This window comes from Centroberyx affinis, unplaced genomic scaffold (assembly GCF_046629955.1).
Source record: "Centroberyx affinis isolate AG114_WGS23_722 - 3 ecotype Tasmania unplaced genomic scaffold, CSIRO-AGI_Caff_v1 ptg004457l_1, whole genome shotgun sequence".
NCBI lineage: Eukaryota > Metazoa > Chordata > Actinopteri > Beryciformes > Berycidae > Centroberyx > Centroberyx affinis.
Window position 1 is genome coordinate 15,001 of NW_027282124.1, and position 4,980 is coordinate 19,980.

A 4,980-nucleotide genomic window follows, 5' to 3' on the forward strand; every position below is an offset into this window, starting at 1 on the left:
TGTCAGTCAGTCAGTCGGTCTGTTGGTGTTCAGGATCTTCAGTCAGTCAGTCGGTCTGTTGGTGTTCAGGATCTTCAGTCAGTCAGTCGGTCTGTTGGTGTTCAGGATCTTCAGTCAGTCAGTCGGTCTGTTGGTGTTCAGGATCTTCAGTCAGTCAGTCTGTCTGTTGGTGTTCAGGATCTTCAGTCTGTCAGTCTGTTGGTGTTCAGGATCTTCAGTCAGTCAGTCAGTCTGTTGGTGTTCAGGATCTTCAGTCAGTCTGTTGGTGTTCAGGATCTTCAGTCAGTCTGTTGGTGTTCAGGATCTTCAGTCAGTCTGTTGGTGTTCAGGATCTTCAGTCGGTCAGTCTGTTGGTGTTCAGGATCTTCAGTCAGTCAGTCAGTCTGTTGGTGTTCAGGATCTTCAGTCAGTCAGTCAGTCAGTTGGTGTTCAGGATCTTCAGTCAGTCAGTCAGTCTGTTGGTGTTCAGGATCGTCAGTCAGTCTGTCTGTTGGTGTTCAGGATCTTCAGTCAGTCAGTCAGTCTGTTGGTGTTCAGGATCTTCAGTCAGTCAGTCGGTCTGTTGGTGTTCAGGATCTTCAGTCAGTCAGTCTGTCAGTCTGTTGGTGTTCAGGATCTTCAGTCAGTCAGTCAGTTGGTGTTCAGGATCTTCAGTCAGTCAGTCGGTCTGTTGGTGTTCAGGATCTTCAGTCAGTCTGTCTGTTGGTGTTCAGGATCTTCAGTCTGTCAGTCTGTTGGTGTTCAGGATCTTCAGTCAGTCAGTCAGTCTGTTGGTGTTCAGGATCTTCAGTCAGTCGGTATGTTGGTGTTCAGGATCTTCAGTCAGTCTGTTGGTGTTCAGGATCTTCAGTCAGTCTGTTGGTGTTCAGGATCTTCAGTCGGTCAGTCTGTTGGTGTTCAGGATCTTCAGTCGGTCAGTCTGTTGGTGTTCAGGATCTTCAGTCAGTCAGTCAGTCTGTTGGTGTTCAAGATCTTCAGTCAGTCAGTCAGTCAGTTGGTGTTCAGGATCTTCAGTCAGTCAGTCGGTCTGTTGGTGTTCAGGATCTTCAGTCAGTCGGTCTGTTGGTGTTCAGGATCTTCAGTCAGTCAGTCAGTCAGTCTGTTGGTGTTCAGGATCTTCAGTCAGTCAGTCGGTCTGTTGGTGTTCAGGATCTTCAGTCAGTCAGTCTGTTGGTGTTCAGGATCTTCAGTCAGTCAGTCGGTCTGTTGGTGTTCAGGATCTTCAGTCTGTCAGTCGGTCTGTTGGTGTTCAGGATCTTCAGTCAGTCAGTCAGTCTGTTGGTGTTCAGGATCTTCAGTCAGTCAGTCAGTCTGTTGGTGTTCAGGATCTTCAGTCAGTCAGTCAGTCTGTTGGTGTTCAGGATCTTCAGTCAGTCAGTCAGTCTGTTGGTGTTCAGGATCTTCAGTCAGTCAGTCGGTCTGTTGGTGTTCAGGATCTTCAGTCAGTCAGTCAGTCAGTTGGTGTTCAGGATCTTCAGTCAGTCAGTCGGTCTGTTGGTGTTCAGGATCTTCAGTCAGTCGGTCTGTTGGTGTTCAGGATCTTCAGTCAGTCAGTCAGTCAGTCTGTTGGTGTTCAGGATCTTCAGTCAGTCAGTCGGTCTGTTGGTGTTCAGGATCTTCAGTCAGTCAGTCTGTTGGTGTTCAGGATCTTCAGTCAGTCAGTCGGTCTGTTGGTGTTCAGGATCTTCAGTCTGTCAGTCGGTCTGTTGGTGTTCAGGATCTTCAGTCAGTCAGTCAGTCTGTTGGTGTTCAGGATCTTCAGTCAGTCAGTCAGTCTGTTGGTGTTCAGGATCTTCAGTCAGTCAGTCAGTCTGTTGGTGTTCAGGATCTTCAGTCAGTCAGTCGGTCTGTTGGTGTTCAGGATCTTCAGTCTGTCAGTCGGTCTGTTGGTGTTCAGGATCTTCAGTCAGTCAGTCGGTCTGTTGGTGTTCAGGATCTTCAGTCAGTTGCTTTGTGACCAGAAGATCACAGCTCGTTATCTCAGGAAATCAAAGGTTTGTTTTCTCCAGGTAACGAGCTCGTTCCTGTCAGTTCATCTGGAGTTAACGAGGGAAAAGAAAATGTGTTTTCTCCAGATAACGACATGAACAACTGGATTTCTTCAGAAACAAAGTTCATGAACTCGTTTTGACAGGAAAAGGTCAGAGTGTCACATGATCTGTAACCGGCTCCTGATTGGTCGGACAGTATCCGGTCTGCTACGTCCCAGCTTCATTCAGAAGAAAACAGGACTCTGGGTTATTCATCATGTATTGATTATGTATTGATGATGCTGTGTCAGTTTGTCAGGTGATAACGATGTGGAATAAAAGTGTTTTAAACAGACTCTGGTTCTGATCTTAGTCCTGATTTTAATTTGTTCTTCTAAAGAGCCGACCGGCCAATTAAAGACAGACAGGCTGATGATGAAACAGGAAGTCGACACACGGAGCAGAGAAGAAGACTTTCAATGAGCTTCACTCCAAATCTCCACCATGTGGAAAGGTTCCTTCATATTCCTTCCGGTTCCTTCAGGTTCCCACGGGTTCCTACAGGTTCTTTCATGTTCCTTCAGGTTCCTACAGGTTCCTACAGGTTCCTTCATGTTCCTTCAGGTTCCTACAGGTTCCTATGTGTTCCTTCGGGTTCCTATGGGTTCCTTCAGGTTCCCGCGAGTTCCTACGGGTTCCTTTGTGTTCTTTCAGGTTCCTACAGGTTCCAGTTCTATTAGAGTCAGGATTAATCTTTAATCTTCACACTGATCTGATTCATCTGCTTCTGAAATATCAACTGATGATTTGTCAAAATGGATATTTAGCTTTTGAAACCCGTCACATATCAATATACATGTATTACATATGTATATGTATATATATAGATATAAAACATCTATATATATGTATATAAAATCTATATACATACATCTATATATATATGTGTGTATATATATTAATATACAGTCTATACAGTATAACAGTGATGTGGTTCTTCAGTTGGTCAGTCTGCTGCAGTCTGACTGCTGGTAGAGTGACTGGCTGCTAAGATACTGTCACTACAATATAACTGCAGTATTACTGCAGTATTACTGCAGTATTACTGCAGTAATACTACAATACTCCTCTAATACTCCTATAATATTCTTCCATCAGGATGTTAGTGTGGAGCTCAGTAGAGTTTCTCTCTATAACAGTTTGTCATATTCCTGCAGTGTCTCTTTATAAAATCTAATAAGACATTTGGCAGAATATGAGTGAAGTCTGAATTAAATATGATTGGAAATCTATCTGATGCTGAAAAGAAAACACTGTAAACAAAACTAAACAAAACTGAAATGAAGGAAAATCAAAGAGACTCAAGTGAAAACAAAAAGAAAGTTTTTATACATTAACAATTATAATAACAGTAATAATTATGTATTATGTATTAAATATTGGTGGATAATTCAGTTTTATTAAAGCAGCAGCAGAATGTGAGCAGCAGCATGAAGCTTCCTGACTGCTTCATTCTGCTGATCTGGCAAATCCCCCCCCACCCCCCCACCCCCAACCCCTCCCCCTTCCCCCCACCCCCCCACCCCCAACCCCTCCCCCCACCCCCACACACACACATACCCACACACACACACACACACACACACACACACACACACACACAGCGCTCCCTCTGCAGCTTCAGAGGGAAACTGAACAGACTGACGACCGGACTGCTGCATGCTGCTCTGCTCTGTTCTGTTCTGTCTGTTCTGTCTGTTCTGTCTGTTCTGTCTGTTCTGTCTGTTCTGTCTGTTCTGTCGGTTCTGTCTGTTCTGTCTGTTCTGTTCTGTTCTGTCTGTTCTGTCTGTTCTGTCTGTTCTGTCTGTTCTGTCTGTTCTGTCTGTTCTGTTCTGTCTGTTCTGTCTGTTCTGTCTGTTCTGTCTGTTCTGTCGGTTCTGTCGGTTCTGTCTGTTCTGTCTGTTCTGTCTGTTCTGTCTGTTCTGTTCTGTTCTGTCTGTTCTGTCTGTTCTGTCTGTTCTGTCTGTTCTGTCTGTTCTGTCGGTTCTGTCTGTTCTGTCTGTTCTGTCTGTTCTGTTCTGTTCTGTCTGTTCTGTCTGTTCTGTCTGTTCTGTCTGTTCTGTCTGTTCTGTTCTGTTCTGTCTGTTCTGTCTGTTCTGTCTGTTCTGTCTGTTCTGTCTGTTCTGTCTGTTCTGTCGGTTCTGTCTGTTCTGTCTGTTCTGTCTGTTCTGTCTGTTCTGTTCTGTTCTGTCTGTTCTGTCTGTTCTGTCTGTTCTGTCTGTTCTGTCTGTTCTGTCTGTTCTGTTCTGTCTGTTCTGTCTGTTCTGTCTGTTCTGTCGGTTCTGTCTGTTCTGTCTGTTCTGTCTGTTCTGTTCTGTTCTGTCTGTTCTGTCTGTTCTGTCTGTTCTGTCTGTTCTGTCTGTTCTGTTCTGTTCTGTCTGTTCTGTCTGTTCTGTCTGTTCTGTCTGTTCTGTCTGTTCTGTTCTGTTCTGTCTGTTCTGTCTGTTCTGTCTGTTCTGTTCTGTTCTGTTCTGTTCTGTCTGTTCTGTCTGTTCTGTCTGTTCCTCTGCTCTGTTCTGTCTGTTCTGTTCTGTTCTGTTCTGCAGGATTCTACTGTGTTCTATATGGTTCTATAGTGTTCTATACGGTTCTATAGTGTTCTACGGTGTTCTATACGGTTCTATAGTGTTGGATTCCTTCCTCTGATGTGCTGAAGATGCTGAAGTGCTGAAGGATTCAGGTCCTGACGGTCAGACTGGTGGATTTTACAGACAGAGAAGAAGAAAGGAGGAGAGGAAAGAAGAAGAAGAAAAGAGAAGAGACAAAGAAAAGAGAAGAAGAGAATAAAAGTCCAACATGAGGACTAAAAGCCTTTAGATCTGCTGTTCAGGTGAGAGAAGCTTCAAGGAGCCTGATTATACTGCTATTATCATTATTATCATTATTATTATTATTATTATTGTTAAGCTGTTATTAGGAAATTAGATTGAGAGAATAGCATCTAGCAATT